This window comes from Pteronotus mesoamericanus, unplaced genomic scaffold, assembly GCF_021234165.1.
Source record: "Pteronotus mesoamericanus isolate MK-2021 breed Mesoamerican mustached bat unplaced genomic scaffold, CSHL_Meso_final contig_65, whole genome shotgun sequence".
Taxonomy (NCBI): Eukaryota; Metazoa; Chordata; class Mammalia; order Chiroptera; family Mormoopidae; genus Pteronotus; species Pteronotus mesoamericanus.
The window spans coordinates 9,701,562-9,718,915 of NW_026555228.1; the positions used below are offsets into that span (position 1 = coordinate 9,701,562).

A 17,354-nucleotide genomic window follows, 5' to 3' on the forward strand; every position below is an offset into this window, starting at 1 on the left:
AAGGCTGGTGGGGGCACATATTGCTGGGCCCTTCACCAGGGCGGGCCCCCCTCCCAGCATGTTCCAGGGTGATGCAGGTGTCCATGCTGCTGGCCCTGGAACTACAGAACTACTGGTTTAAAGGGGAAAGGTAGAGGTCACTTGGGAGAAAATGTTTATGTGAGATTTACTGATTACATGATAAAAAGTGTTAGGATATATTCCTTTGTTAATGTGAACATTAGCTTTATTGAAATTCAAATTATTTACTCAAAATGGATGAATTTTATTGCAGATAAATTATACCTCAAAGCTGCAAAGAAAAACCAAGCTTCGGTGATGAAACGGCTCTAAGATTAGATCAGCTATTATGGAGATGGTTGTACAACCCTGCAAACATACTAAAAAAACCATTGAATCGCACACTTTAAACCTGTACATTGTATGTCACTAAAGCTGTCTCTTAAAAAGTTAACTTCATTTGCAACTGCTTAGTGCATATCAACGAGTAATAAAATGTACCAGCTCAGGGCTTAATGGATAAGAGAGGAGAGTTCATTTAAACCTTAGAGTCTTAGCTAAGAATGTTTAAATGGTTTTTACATTTTATTTTATTTTTAAAAGATTTTATTTACTTAAAAGAGAAGGGAAGGGAGGGAGAAAGAGAAGGAGAGAACCATTGATGTGTGAGAGAAACATCAGTTGGCTGCCTCCTGCACACCCCCAACCAGGGACCTGGCCAGCAACCCAGGCCTGTGCCCTGACTGGGAAATGAACCTGTAACCCTTTGGTTCACAGGCCTGCACTCAATCCACTGAGCCACACCAGCTAGGGCGGTTTTTATATTATTAAAAGGGTTGTTAAAAAAAAAGAAAAAGACTATGCCCTAATATTTATTTATGCCTAATATACTGCGGGCCTTAATATATGCCCACAAAGCCCTAATATTCACAGTCTTAGGTAAATATTTTATTTACTGGTCCTTTACAGAATAAGTTTGCTGACCCTAATTCAAACTAACTTACCTGTAACTAGCAAAGCTAATCAAAGAAACCAGCTTTAGGAGAGAGGAGGCAGGAGGAGAGAAAGAGGGGGAGGGAGAGAGGGACTGAAACACCAGCAGATTTTGTTCCTCAGGAGGAGATGTCAGTAACAGAAGAAAAATTCGCTTACACTGCTCCTTCAGAGTGAACTGTACAAGGCCAGGGGCAGCAAACCCATCTACCCTTAAACGGAGACAGATGATGACTGGACAGCAGGTGCATCCACTCTCAGGGGGGATGCTGATGCCAAAGAGGCCCCCGCTACCAGCGTAACATTGGACAGACACATCCCTCATGGAGCTGAAAGACCAGCTCCAGCAATTGTCCTTTTCCTCTCACAACATGGCTGTCTCCTCTCCACCAGATCCTCCCAATCACCACACAGCCCTCCCCCCTCAGGAACCACAGCCCTTGGGGCTACCAACATTTCTCTCCTTTTACAATGACCTTTCTCAAAGGGCTACCCTTAAGCCACAGCCATTCTCTCAGTCCTTCTCTTCCCACTCTTTTTAATATGGACCAAGTTTGTTTATGTTGTGGCCAAGGGGATGTGGATGACATCTTTTTGTCATTAAAATTTTTTTCAATCACAGTTTACATTCAATATTATTTTATGCTAGTTTCAGGTGCACAGCATAGTGGTTAGACAATCATACTTTACAAAGTGCTCCCCCTGGTATTTCAAGTACCCACCTGACACCATACACAGTTATTAAACTATTATTGACTATATTACCTATGCTGCACTTTGCATCCCCATGGCTGTTTTGTAACTACCAATCTGTCCAATTACAAAATGGGCAAAGGGCCTGAACAGACACTTCTCTAAAGAGGACATATGGATATGGCTCATAGATATATGACAAGATGCTCAACATCACTAATCATCAGAAAAATGCAAATTAAAACCACAGTGACGTATTACCTCACACCTGTCAGAATGGCTATCATCAATAAATCAACAAACAACAATGCTGGCGAGGTTATAGAGAGAAGGGAACCCTTGTACACTGTTGGTGGGAATGCAGACTGGTGCAGCCACTGTGGAAAGCCATGTGGAATTCCCTCAAAAAATTAAAAATGGAACTGCTTTCCCATTCTTTCTTGAGCCTTCGCCAGTCTGACTTTCTACACCACTACTGCATCAAACTGCTCTAGTCAAAATCACTAAAGGAATACATGTTGCTAAATCCAGTGGTTATGGTTCCTCCTCCTCCTGGACCTATTGAGACAGGAGAGTAATAAGCAAGGAAAATTCCTTTGCAAGTGGAACAGAGAAACAGACAGCTGAACACAATGGCCCAGCAACTGACAGCCAGGGGCAGATGCTTACGGGGGAGGGAGGCCCCCAGTGCCTGGAGGGAGGCAAAACTGGGAAAACAAGGCCCTTCCCTGGAGGGTAACCTCTCCTCCCCAGGCTTTTCCTTCCTGGAGATAACATCTGGGTCTCAGAAAAGTAGCAAAACCAGGCCCAGAAAAGCAGCAAAACCAGGTGGGCGACATCAGAACCAACTGCGATGACTAAAGACTCCCCACCCTGTCACTGACCAAACAGTGGAGACCATGACCCTGAAAGGGCACACCTGGAGAACTGACGCACATTCTGCTGAAGAGCCCTCCCCGAGGATTCCCTGCAAGAGAGGGATAAAAGCCTCAAGACCCAGGGAGGCTATAAACATGTCCGAGTACAAACTCCTGACCTCCCTCCAAAATCTGTCCCTCCTACAGTCTGCCTCACTTCAGTAAATAGCAGCTATATCCTTTGAGTTTTCAACAAAGAGGAAATATAAATGTCCACTAAACATAGAAAAAGATAATCAACCCTACCTAACCAGGAAAATAAAATTAAAACAGTAAGATACCATTTTATACTTATGAGATACGCAAATATTTTAAAGTCTGATATCCCTGTGTGTTTACAAGAAAGTGGAAAGAGAGTTTCTCAACTGAAGGAAATTCCTCCCACCAAAACCATGAAGCAGAAGGAAAGTCTAAATCTATAGTCCAAACAGAATAAATATAACCTGAAGCATGTAAGGATAGTTAAAAACAGCAACAGCAGCAACAAAAACCTCACCCTGAATCAGAAATTTTAAAACTAAGAGAATAGGCCAAAAAAAGAGTTATCTTAGAAGTGAAAAACAAATAACAAGGTGCCCATGAGAAAATAAATTCAAATAAAAATTTAATAAGGGACACTGAAGAAAGTCATGAAAACAACCAAGAAAGTGAAAATGACTTTGCAGGGGAAGACAGAGCAAGTAGGGAAGACAGAAGACATAAAGAAGGAGTAATATTGGTATTATTATAGTCCCAGAGAAGAAAAACTAACAATAAAATGGAACTAATATTAAAAACTGTAATTCAAGTAAACTTTCCAGAAATTAAAAAAAAAGACGTGAATCTACATACTGAAGGGCTCACCAGGTAATTTGGGAAAATTACCCTAAAACGATCAACTCTGAAATATAGCCTAGTAAAAACTATTTGATTTCAAAGCTAAAGATAAAAATCCCCCAGACCTTTAAGCCAAAAGAATAAATAATTTACAAATCCAAAAAATTAGACTAGCATCAGATATTTCAAAGCCAACATACAAAGACAACAAAGGATCAGCATTGAAACTTTTAAAAATAAAGTCAAATCAATAAAAGTAGGTGTGAACCAAGGATTTTATATCAGCTAAGTTGTCCCTCAAATATCAAGGCTACAGAAAAAAAGCTTTCAACATAGAAGAACATAGAGAATTTCTGCATTTATGAGCCCTCCCTAAGGAATCTACTACAGGATGAGCTTCATCCAACCAATGACTGAGAAAACATCAGCAAAGCTGACGGTGAGCATTTTAACAGAATGCAAGTGTACATGTAAGGCATTAAAAGAAAGATGGAGATGAGGGTGGAAGACTAATGTAAAATTGTTGCATATTGTGAAAGAGTAGGAAAGCTGTAACTAAAACAGGGGAGAAGAGACAGTGAAAGAGAGTAAGAGTGAAAGCTCAATGTCGTGTAGGTGATGGCTGGGTGTAAACATACTGAGGGGAAACATGATAAATCAGACATTAAGAGGTTAAACAATCAGCACACACTGCCGGGACACCTGGATATCCTCACGCAAAAGAATCAAGTTCCACCCTTCCTCACACCACATACAAAAGTAACTTATAAAATGGATCGAAGACCTAAATTTAAGAGCTAAAACTATAAAACTTAGAGGAAAATATAAGGATAAATAATCTTTGTAACCTTGGATCAGGCAGTGGTTTCTAGATGTGACACCAAAAACAGTAACAAAATAAACAGAGCACCATAATTAAAAATGATTACACTATAAAAGATGCTACCAAGAAAGGAAAAAGACAACCTACAGAATGGAAGAAAATTTTGTGCAAATCATATCTGATAAGGGATTGTATCTAGAACATATAAAAAAATCCCTTACAATTGAATAGTAAAAGACAAATAAACCCAATTAAAAATGGGCAAAGGAGCTGAAAAGACCAAAGTAGATATACAAGTACCAAATAAGCATGTGAAAAAATGCTGAACATCACTAATCATTAGGAGAATGCAAATCAAAATCATAATCAACCAGGATGGCTATATTCAAAGATAATAAGTTCTGAAAGGATGTAGAGATAATAGAGCCCTTATATTGCTGGCGGTAATGTAAAATGATGCAGGGCACTTTGAAATACCAGTCTGGCAGTTCCTTAAAAAAATTAAACATAGAGTCACCACATGACACAACAATTCCACAACTAGGTACATAACCAAGAGAAATAAAAACATAAGCCCACACAAAAACTCACACACAAATATTCACAGCAGCATTATTCATAATAGCCAAAACTCAAAATATCCACAGTGCAATGAATGACTAAACAAAATGTTGTATATGCATTCAATAAAATATTATTTGGCCGTAAAAAGGAATGAAGTTACCAACACATGGTTAAACGAGGATGAACCTTGAAATCACTATACTAAACGAAAAGAAGCCAGTCACAAAAGACTACAATATTGTATGATTCAATCCATAGAAATAGAAAGTATATTGGTGGCTGCAGGGGTGGGTCATGGGGGTTTCTTTCTGGGGTGACGAATGTGTTCTAAAATGAGACTGTGGTGATGGCTCACAGCTCTGTGAATACACTGAAAGAAACACTGAATTGTACACTTTGAAATGGCAGAATTGTGCAGTATGTAAATTACATCTCAGGAAAGCTGATACCTCCCCCCCGAAAAAAGTAAATTAACTGACAGAAATTCCATACTAACAGTGAACTCAGCACTTAAGAATTCCCCAGGAAAGCCTCTGCAACAAAGGATCCAAATTCCCAGCACAGAACCAAAGTCATAGTCTCCAGAACAAGAGGGCCATCAGCAGATCAAAGGAAGCTAGACCTGAGGAGACCAAAGCAAGGATTATTCTTGGCCAGGGCGGCTAGGTGTTGCCGCCGGTTCTCAGTAAGGAGGAGAGCTGGAAGGGGATCCAGAACCCCACTGCTGCCTAATATTATCCTGCTTCGATTTCATGAATGCCATGTATTCCTCTCACACTCAAAAGGATAAATACACAGGGGAGTAAGGGCTTTTTAACAGGTGTAAGTACAAAGGTTAACAAAAATACAAACCTTCCTAAATACCCCAATTGTTTTATATAAGAGAGCAAAAGACACCTCCTAACAAAAGAAACAGCAAATATAACAAAACACAAATAACTATAAAATATTATGGTAGAGCTGAGACCAAATATATCAGTCCTAGCAATAAATGGGAATGGGCTTAACTCACCTACTGAAATAAGAAGTTTCTATTTGGATCACAAAACAAAACTCAAGGTGCTGTACAAGATTCATCTAAAACAAAGCGATTCTGAAAGGTTAATAAAAGAGTGGCCAAAGTATACAAGGCAGATGTTTCCAAAAAGGTAGCAGGCAATCCTGGGATAAGGCAGGGAGGAATTCAAGCCCCAAAGGATTCATACAAAGATGTTTTTTAATGCTTAAAGTCACAATTCAAGATGATGATGGAATAAATTAAAACATACATATTCACACGAATGTGACATAGCAAACCACCTTTATAAAACAAAAGCTACAAGAGATGCAAGGAGATACAGATAAACACACTAATAACAGGATACTTTAATATAGCATTTTCAGTGCTATATTAGGAGAACCAAAAATAAAAAGCAGATTTAAACAGTATAATCAATAGGGTAAATCTTAAGGATATTTAGCAAACTCTACACTCTGATACTAGAGAATACACATTCTTCTAAAGTGCTCACACTATATTCACCAAGAAAAACCACATATTAGGTCCCAAAGAAAACATCATAACTTCTATAAAATAGAAATAGTACAAATAATACTTTCTAATCATAATGCAATAAAACTAGAATTTACTAACAAAAACAAACAAAAAACCAGAAAGGCCCTTTTCCACCTACAAATTTAAATTTGCCTATTAAACCATTCCTGGTATTCTGTAACTAAAATTATAGATTTTTAAAAAAATAATGGCAATGAAAGCACTACATATAAAATTTTGGGATATGATTTGAAGTGGCAATCAAAGGAAAATTCATTGTACTAAACATAAAAATGAAAGAATAAAAATCAATACATTTATTTTTTGTGGTAAAAATAACCTACAAAATAACAAGGTAAACAAAAAGGAAATAATAAAGATAAAAGTAAAGGAAGAGAATAGAAAACTAGATCTAAGTAATAATTCAAAATTCTGTAGTTTTTGAAAATATTAAAATAGATAAAGCACTATATCACTTGATTAAGAAAAAAATGGAAAAAACACAAATATACAAAATAAGAAACTGTAAGGGCGAAATAACCACTGAAATAGAAAAATAAATTTAAACCACAAGGGATTACTTTGCAGCCCTCTAATAAATCTGAAAATACACATGAAAGGGATAATTTGCTGGAAAAATACAAATTACTAAAATTGACCCCAATAGAATTAGAAAGCTTAACTAGAACAATTTCCATAGACAAAATAGAGTAAATTATTAAGGAAATAATACTTTAGTCCATGAAAAAGCATCAGGACCAGATGATTTCACGGGGGAATTCTAGTAAACCTTCCAACACCAGATAGCCTCAATGCTCTCTTAAACTCTTCCAGAGCCAGTATATTACACACAAAAAAATATCAAGCCTACAGAAACACCAACCGTTGGAAGAAGATGAACTAGCCAAAGAGACCTAAAGGTGCAACTTTGAGGAAGGAGGAAACCCTGGAGCACAGAATCTCAGAAACTAAAAAAGGACCCTTTTCACGGATGGTACCCAAAGTGAAGGAGGAACCTCCTGCCGCTCCCAACGCCCAAGCCAAAGCAACCGTTTTGAGAGCAAAGAACACAGTACTGAGAGGTTTCCACAGCCACACAAAGAAATCAGCATGTCACGTACCTTCTAACCTCACCCATCTTCTGGCGCCAAAGACACTGTGGCTCCGGCTCTGAAGGCTGCCTAAGTATCCTCCAAGGAGCGCCCCCAGGCAAAACTAGCCTGACCACTAAGCCATCACCAAGACCACCCCGCCCTCATCTACAGAGTGAGCCAGGAAGAAAACAATCCGCCTTCAACTACGGAGTGAGCCAGGAAGAAGACAACAACAATCCACCTGTGTTCATTGTGGAGGTCATGGCCAATAAGTACCAGATCAAACAGGCTGTGAAGAAGCTCTGTGACACTGACATGGCCACAGTTAACACCCCGATCAGGCCTGATGGGGAGAAGAAGGCACATGTTTGACAGGCTCCTGACTATGATGCTTCGGACATTGCCAACAAAACTGGGATCATCTAACCTGAATCCACCTGGCTAATTCTAAATATGAAAATTTTACACTAAAAAAAAAAAAGAAACTAAGGAAGGATAGAGGTGGAAGAGGGTGTAAGGGGATAAATGGTAATGGAAAAAAATACAGTAAATAATAAACTATTAAACTTTTAAAAAGGATGTTTCAAGAAAGGAGACTTTAATGTCAAAAGCTGCGTAGAGACCCAATAAAAGGAATGAAAAATGTAAGCAGAAACAACTGAAATAGCATAAACAATAAAAATATTTTAAAATAAAAAAGAAAAATGTGACCACATGGATTCAGTAGAAGGTAAGGAGACTGAGAAAGTCAATTAATTCCTTCTAACAGTCTAGCTGGAAGGGGAGGAAAGAAATTGGGTTGCTTCTGGATGATAGGGGTCTAGGGAGTAGGTTGATTGTTGATAAGGAGGGACTATATATGCCTGGCACTGAGGATATACTGTAGAATGACAGTAATAATAGAGATGCCTCTAGGTCCAATTAGCTTAATGTTTCCTTGATTCCTTATTATCCCTTCCAAATAATACAGTCAATTTCTCCCAATGTTCCACATTTACATATTACCTCCTTCAATGGTCCAAACTGAATTTTTATCAGCAGTCCCATTTTATGTTAATTGAGCAAACAGTGACTGCTCAGGGGCTGGGCATACAAGTTTGGGAAAGACTTAGTTTATTTCCTGGAGATGCTAAGTGTTCAGCAGATAACAAAGATCACAGAAGTGCCAGTACTGTGTTACAACTACTGTCTCATTTAACCTTCACGTGTCTTTGAGAAAACTGGTATTATCTCCATTTCAGAGGTGAAGAAACCAAGCCTCAAAAAGATTAATCAATCTGCTCCAATGAAGGACCTGAAACTAAAGTCCACGTTCTAACACTTCCACACCTTGCACCCCCACCTTCAGAAAAATGACCCTGAAGGGACTGTCCGGTCATTTCATAAATGCTCAATCACTAGAAATGGACTTCAGCACACTCCAGAATAGTTGAATCCTGCATCACATCTAAAATTCAGAAAGCAGCTTTTATGCCCACTAACTGCCTGGACATTCTAGAAATGGTAGGATACAAAGACTAAGTTTTATTTACCTTGATCCCAAGGATTATGTTTTATTTAGCTTTATTATATCTGTTCTCCTCAGTTTTATATATAGTGCTTTTAAATATTTTTTCCTTCATATTATGCTAAGTGAAAAAAGCCAGTTGGTGAAAGACAAATACCATATGATCTCAGCTATAAGTGGAATCTCTTCAACAAAATAAACTAACGAACAAAATAAACCACAGGCATGGAAGCATGGAGCAGACTGAAAGTGACCAGAGGGGATGGGGAAAGAGGACACTGGTAAAAAGAAGGGGAGGGGACTAGGCAAAGAACATGTATGGATGACCCGTGGACATGGACAACAGAGTGGGAATTGACTGTGGGAGTGGGGTGGGGTGGGGTGGGGTGGGTGGAGGGGGGTAAAGGGGGAAAAATCGAGACAGCTGTAATAGAATAAACATGATTTAAAAATTTAAAAAAAGAAATATTTTCTCCTTCAACATTTGTGTAGATTCATTCATTCACCTAATTTTATAACTGGTATCATTTTTAATATAATCTGGGGCAGCAGCATAAAACTTTTTAAAACTTCAAATCTCCTACTCACTCTATGATGCCTTTGCCTCACCTAGATAAACTTTCTTTATTAAACTGGTAAAGGTGGAACGAAAGATGAGAAACTGAAATGCTATCAACAAATAAGAGGAAAAAAGGATAGTTAGAGAAGACATTTGCACATGTTTGGAGAGAAAAACAGAAAAGGGCAAAAGTGTTTCTATAAGAATCCTTTAAATGTTGCCTTTAGCTAGGGTGTAGAAAAGCACATTTACAGATTGTTGGTGGAAGTGCGAAACAGTACATCCTTTCCAGAGGGAGACTGAGCAATTCACATAAAAACCCCAACAATTCTATCATCTAGGAATGTACACTAAGAAAGTAATCACGGATATGCGGACTTTACATTTCTCCAACTATGTATTTAAGTAGTGAAAAATGTGAAATAGCCCACTAAATAAATTACTATGGTCACGTAAGGGCATGCTATGTAGTCAGGAAAAAAAAAAAAAAAAAAAAAAAAAAAGGCTACCAAAGAGTATCCGCTTTAAAACAATTCAGACACTCATGGCTGCATAGTAAAAGACTGGAGGCTTTATACTTAGTGCTACCATATTCACAACTGTTTTCTGGAACAGTGTATCTTATTTGTAATCATTTGTATATTTTACACTGTTTCTAATAAGACGTTTTAAGGTTTGTAGGAGGTGTGTGTGGAACAGAGGGGCCTTCGAAAGAACATCTTAGTAGCCATTTTAAAAATAACATTAAAAAAATAAAGCACTACTATACCATTACCATTAAAATAGCATTGAATTACACTGTACGCCGAAACGTGCTATTAACCAATGTCAACGTTTTTAAAATAACATTAAAAAATAAAGTACTACTATACCATTACCATTAAAATACCATTGAATTATGTTGTACACTGAAACTTGTTATTAACCAATGTCATCTCAATTTAAAAAATACCGTTGAAAAATAAAACACTCATGAATCCACACCCAAACCTATTCTTTTCAAATCCCAGTCTTTTATTCCAACGAGTTCGAATTCAGAAAAACGCTACAACGGTTGCCTGGCCAGAAGTCTGACAGACGTTCCCTATTCCTACCTGTAGTTTTTACTTTTGTTCCAGAAAAGCAAAGCATCACCTAAGGGACAGCTCTAACAGCGCCTCGGTAGGAAAATATTTGGGAGGGTAAGTTTCTCTCCCATTTCGTTCCTTCCCTCCCTCCCGACAGGACAATCCTAACAGGGACTGGCCCAGTTTCTTACTACACCCTAGGGAAGCACAGGAGATGAAACCGATTTTCAGTGTACGTTTCTAAAAAGACAAGTTAAACTCTCCAGGGTAAAGAGCAGCCTGCACTACTCATTCTGGATGAAGATGCCCCGGCGCGGCAGTAGTGCCCCTGGAGAAGGACAAAGCGGGGGCTCCTCCGCTTGGGTTGCTGAGGCAACGCGTTAGCGACCGCATCACAGACAAGGGCACCGTCCCCGGACACTGCTCCCTCAGTCCTCATGTCAGACACTCCCAACCACCAGGACCGCATGCCCAAGGACGGGGGAGGGTAGGGGCCATGGCAGCAGGTGGCCGGATCGCGGAGCCTAAGGGAAGGCATCCGCCCGATGGCCAGAGATAGTGGCAGGGAAAAAAACGGTCGCCCGGGAGCCCGTGCCCCGATGCCTCATCCTCCCCACTGCCCCACCCGCCAACCCAAGAACCGCCCCTCCGGGGTGATGGACACGCCCTCCCAGTGGGTCGGAGCCTCCACGCCCCCTCCGCCCTGCTCGGCTACTGACCCATCCGGGAGGTCCAGGTACCAGCGTCCGCTGCTGCCGCCACCGCAGCGCAACCGCTGCGCCACCGCCGCCCCCTCAGGCCTCGCCCCTAACAGAGCAACGTTCTGCGTTCGGCGTTCCAAAGCCTCAGCACCAGTAGCCGGCCCGCGAGACCGGAACCACTTCCTTCTGCAACCGCCGTGCCCCGCCCTGGCCCCGCCCACTGCCCGCAAGCTCTAGCTTTCCCAGCCAGCGCGACTGCGCCCCCTGTCGGCCATTCCTGTCTCTACCGTTCTGTCCAGAGCGCGTGCGCCGTCTGCCTACCGGTCCTCTGAAGAAAGGACCGCACCGGGCGTTGCAGGTGCTTGGATCCTAGGGGCTGGAGCTCACTCCTCAGTCAAGGACAGGAGCTTGGTCCCGTAGGCCTTCCAGCCCCTGGCTTGGCCCTCAAAGCCCTTCCAGAGCCATCCCACCTGAACATGCATCTCTGTGGCCTCTCTCCCTGCCTACTCAATCTGTAACCATTTCCCCATGGCCTCAAATTAAACTTCTACCCGAACAAACAAAACCTCCCCTCTGGACCTCCCCAAATAAGTTAATGATACCAACACCTCTGCACTGTAAATTTGAAATACTGACTTATTTTTGTCTGTTGTCTTGATTTTTCGCCTCCTACACTCCATCCACAAGCCCTAAGGGTAGTATGTCCCTCTCTCTTGGAGCTTTCTCACTTGCCACTTTAATATTCTTTTTACTTCTTGCAGGGTCCACTGTCATCGACTTAGTACAATAGTTTTCCTCTCCTTCTGAATTCCTGCCATCATCCAGATGAGTCCAACACTCATGACTGAGCTGTTTCCTTAACTTCCTCAACCCAGATGACTTACCTCTACTTTCTCCACCCATTCGCAGACATATATGCTAGAATACCTAGACATTCATCGCTTTATACTGCTCCATCTCGAAAACCTTAAGTTTACAAATCCCATTTATTTGGACTCACAATCCCCATCCTTGCGGTCCTGTCTCTCCCTTAGGCCCAATGTACTTACTCTTCAAACACCCCTGAGCTCTGACATCCCCTGAGCCTTCTACCTGACATAAGCCCAAGAGCTTTGACTTCAACCACTTTTGTAAGCACGGCCCCTTGAATTGCCCTATCACCTATTGTAACGTCAAACCACTATCTTAAAATACTCAAGTTATCTGTACCTTCCATTCCTACATCTATGTTTCCAAGCACTGCTTGGGAGGAAAAAGCCACACAATTATAACAGAATGATGCCACGGCAAATTTATGGACACCCACCACTGCGGAGTGTCTTGGTGCCTCTTAGGAATCGTCTTATGTGACCTCTTTCATTTCCAGTAATTACTGTTACTAACCCTTACCACACACTCTCTTCACACCCCATACCAATGATCATTTTCCTCTCTTCATACACAATTTTACTTCCTGCTTTGCAGAGAAAATTCCTTAGCATAGTATATAAGGCCTTTCATTAGCTGTTTCCCACCTCTCGACCCCCTCTCCTCCTTGTATTCAATGCTCTGGCTATACTGAAATGTTTGCACTTTAAGAGGAATACTACTTCTGTTTCTATGTGGTTGCACATATTGTCCTTTCTGTCTGGTTAAGAGGTGTGAGACCTTTTAGTCTACATATATATGGCTTCAGTTCAAGGTTTTCTTCCATTTTATTTACAAGAATTGTCTCTGCTCCATTTGATGTGGTCTCTCTTTTTAGGAAAAGCAGTTTGTGGTAGTTCTATCTTTTTTTTTTTTGGCTATTCTGGCAGAACTCAAATTTGCTTTTAATATTACCAGTAAGGTTACCCAAAGCATTATTTCTGCCTCTGTTTTTTAAAAGATTTTATTTATTTATTTATTTCTAGAGAGAGGGGAAGGGAAGGAAAAAGAGAAGGGAGAGAAACATCAAGGTGTGGTTGCCTCCCATGTACCCCCTACTGGGGACCTGGCCGGCAACTCAGGCATGTGCCCTAACTGGGAATCGTACCAGCGACCGTTTGGTTAGCAGGCTGGCACTCAGTCCTCTAAGCCACACCAGCCAGGGCTCTGCCTCTGTTTTTACTTAAATTCTATTAGTGAGATTTTTGTTTCTTTGTGTTGGTTGCTTCCCCTCCCCTCTTCAATTCATCCTATTGACTTTCCATCTCATCCTTTCATTTCCTTAAGAATTTCTTTCTTTTTTTTAAAGATCTTATTTCTTTTTATTTTCAGAGAGAGGGGAAAGGGAAGGAGAAAGAGAGGGAGAGAAACATCGACATGTGACAGAAACATCAATCCACTGCCTCTTGCCTCTCACCCGCCCCCAACCACGAACCTGGCCCGCAACTGGTGTGGCTCAGTGGGTTGGGTTTCGTCCCACAAACTGAGAGCTCGCTGGTTCAGTTCCTGACCAGGGCAGCACATGGCTGGGTTGCAGGCCAGGTCCCCGGTTGAGAGTGTGTGAGCTGCAACCAATTGATGTTTCCCTTGTACATGGGTGTTTCTCTGTCTGTCTGTCTGTCTTTCTCCTTCCTTTCCCCCTCTAAAAATAAATACAATCTTTAAAAAAAAAAAAACAGTTTCTTGTGATCCTAGAGGGTCTCTATTGCCTTTAGCTTAAAATAATTCACATGCTAAAAATGGCACATCTTGGGGAGGCCTGTTCTGAACCCCTTTAGTCACATAGCTCTTGGTGTGTATATGAATAGCGTACACACACACACATCTATACATAGAACAAGCCTAAGAGAAATGGACTATTATCTGCCTTTCCATTTATTTTATTTTTCTTTGACTTTTCATGCACAGCTAAATCTGCTGTAAAATGCCGAGTATGGTCAATACAGCATTCTGTATTAGTAAGAATATATTATGCTACAATAGCAATCCCAAAATCTCACTGGCTTATACCAACAAATATTTATTTCTCACAAGTCCATCATGGGTCAGCTTTGGTTCTTTTGTCTGGGCCACAGGCTGAAGCAATAGACCTTATCTGAGACATTATTGGTGTTATATCAGAAAAAAGGGAGCAGGGAACTTCCAGTCAAGATGGAGGCAGAGGCAGGCATGCTTTGCCTCCTTGTGCAATCACAAAAAGAATTACAACTAAATCTCAAAACAACACCCAGGACTGTCAGAAAATCGAACTGTATGGAAGTCTGACGACCAAGGATTTAGAGAAGCTGCATTCATCCAGACGGATAGGAGGGGCAGAGATGTGGAGACGGTGGAGAGGCGAGGAGGTGTGGCATTGAGAGGTGGAGGTGGTGGAACAGGCATGGGCAGTCCCATGGTCATGTGTAGCGGATAAAAATTGGGAGGGATGCCTTGGGAGCAAGCAATCCCAGCCCCAGACTGACCAGACCACACAGACCAGGGTTCCAGCGCTGGGAAGATAAATATCCATAACTTCTGGATATAAAAACCAGTTGGGGTTGCGGAAGAAACGGCCAGATTTTCAGGAAACTCTGCTTAAAGGGCCCACACAGTCTTAAAACATGTACAAATCCACCCGCTCTGGGATTCAGCACCAGGTCAACAGTTGGAAGGGTGCCAGTAGTATATGGGGAGTGGGTGAAGTGACCGGAAGTAGGGTGAGTGCTGGGCAAACTCCCAGAAGCCAGGCAGCAGCACAGTCTCCCACCAACCCTCCCCCCACACAGCACCACAAATCGGTGAAGTGGGTTGCCCCACCCTGGTGATTACCTAACGCTCTGCCCCATACAAGCTATAGATTCCTTTACAGGGGGTCAAAGCAGCTCTACCTAATACACAGAAACATACATGGAGGCTGCCAAATTGAGGAGACAAAGAAATATAGCCCAAATGAAAGAACAGAACAAAACCCCAGAAAAAGAACTAAATGAAATGGAGATAGCCAACCTATCGGATGTAGAGTTCAAAACACTGGTCATCAGGATGCTCAAAGAACTCATTGAATATGGCAACCACATAAAGAAAGAAATGAAGGCTACATTAAGTGAAATAAAAATCTACAGGGAACTAACAATGAAGGGAAGGAAGCCTGGATTCAAATTACTGATTTGGAATGAAAGGAAGAAATAAACATTTAACCAGAACAGAAAGAAGAAACAAGAATTTAAAAAAAGAGGATAGTATAAGACTGTGGGACACCTTCAAATGTACCAACGTCTGAATCACAGGGATGCTAGAAGAAGAAGAGGAAGAGCAAGAAATTGAAAGCTTATTTGAAAAAATAATGAAGGAGAACTTCCCCAATCTGGTGAAGGAAATAGACATACATGTCCAGGAAACAGAGTCCCAAACAAGTTGGACCCAAAGAGGAGCACACCAGGACACATCATAATTAAAGTGCCAAAGGTTAAAAATAAAGAAAGAATCTTGAAAGCAGCAAGAGAAAAGCAGAGTTACCTACAAAGGAATTTCCATAAGACTGTCAGCTGATTTTCAAAATAGACTTTGGAGGAAGGAAGGGACTGGCAAGAAGTATTCAAAGTGATGAAGAGCTAGGATCTACAACCTAGATTACTCTATCCAGTGAAGCTATCATTTAGAATGGAAGGGCAGATAAAGTGCTTCCCAGACAAGGTAAAGCTAAAGGAGTTCATCGTCACCAAGCCATTACTATACAAAATGATAAAGGGACTTATTTAAGAAAAAGATAAAAAGCTATGAACATTAAATGGCAACAAACTCACAACTATCAACAACTGAACCTGAAACCAAAAAAAAACCCCACTAAGCAAACAGGTGGAACAGGAACAGAATCATATATATGGAGATCATTTGGAGGGTTATCAGGTGGGAGGGAGAGGGAGGAGAATGGGAGAAAAGGTACAGGGATGAAGAAGCATAATTGGCAGGTACAAAATAGAGAGGGGGAGGTTAAGAACAGTACAGGAAATGGAGAAGCTGAAGAACTTCCGTGCACGACCCATGGACAGGAACTAAGGCGGCAGGGGTTGCTGGAGGGATGGGGGTACTGGGCGGAGGGGGGCAAAGGGGAAAAAATTGGGACAACTTTAACAACGTAATAAAATATACTTTAAAAAAAGAAGAAAAGGAGCAAGAATGGGATCATGTGAAAAAAAGATCATGAACAAGAAGGCCTTAAGGCTTCTGCTTTAGAGTTGAGTCAGGAATTCTGGGGGTGGGGTGCAGCATAGTTTCAACAAACCCCTCAGGGGATCCTGAAGCTAGCTCAAGTTTTGGCAACCTCTTCTCTATGGCCTGTGTTCCCTACAAACCAGAGGAAAGACATAGAGGCTTGATGAAATTCAGAGTAGTTTTAAAATTGCTAATTCTTAAACCAGAAAAAAGCCAAATTAAAAAAACAAAAGAGGGAATCAGGCTTTGGTAACGAGTTAGGCTGAGTGCCACTTTTATTGTCATTTTTTGCAGGGATATTGCTTCTGGGGAAACCTGCTCTGTCATGTATCTCCAGCTGTCCTCCTGTATAGTTTTCTTCTTAAAACACTGATTGATGAGAGAGTAAGATAATTAGGGAGGAGTAGGACAAACAGCTCTCTCATCCCTTGACAACCCTGTTGACCCAGATTTTTCTCATAGATTTTGAATGATTAGTATCGTGTTGGTCACGTCTTCAGCATCTTTGTTAGTCTTTATAACCCAGAACTGACAGAATCGGGTGAGTTTTCTCTTTCCTTAACTATCTGACTTTGGTTGTGTTTCTTAACACGGACAGTGAATTGTGATGTATAAGAGCGCCCTACTTGAACGTTGAAAATGACACGTGTGGCTCACTTTGTATTCCCATTGGACGGCTCTGGTCTAAGTCAATCATGCCATGGCAGAGACAACTAACTATCCACCAAAGTACTTGTGCTCTCCCTTGCATAACATAGCAATACCTTTGGTAAGAAGGAACCCAGCCGGGGGCTACACATCTCAGTATCCCTTGCAGCTAAGCGGGGTCATGTGCCTAGTCCTCCAATGAAATGTGAGCAGAAGTGGTAGGAGTCCCTTAGAGGCCAAGGTGGAAGCCGTGTTCCTTTCATACCCTTTCCCTATTCTGTCCGCTTGATGCAGAAAACCATGATAACATTGTCAGATGAGGGAGTTACAAGATGGAAGAA

At 41.2% G+C, this 17,354-nt stretch overlaps 1 protein-coding gene across 1 annotated transcript in view; it reads right to left on the reverse strand.

Moving 5' to 3' along the window:
- Nucleotides 1-11,300, reverse strand: part of BCLAF3 (BCLAF1 and THRAP3 family member 3) — a 77,131-nt gene extending 65,831 nt beyond the window's left edge. Inside the window, exon 1 of the mRNA XM_054581003.1 lies at nucleotides 11,287-11,300. The gene's annotated coding sequence lies outside the window, so the exon portion shown is untranslated. The remainder of the gene's footprint in view (nucleotides 1-11,286) is intronic.
- Between the last annotated feature and the right edge of the window lie 6,054 nt (nucleotides 11,301-17,354).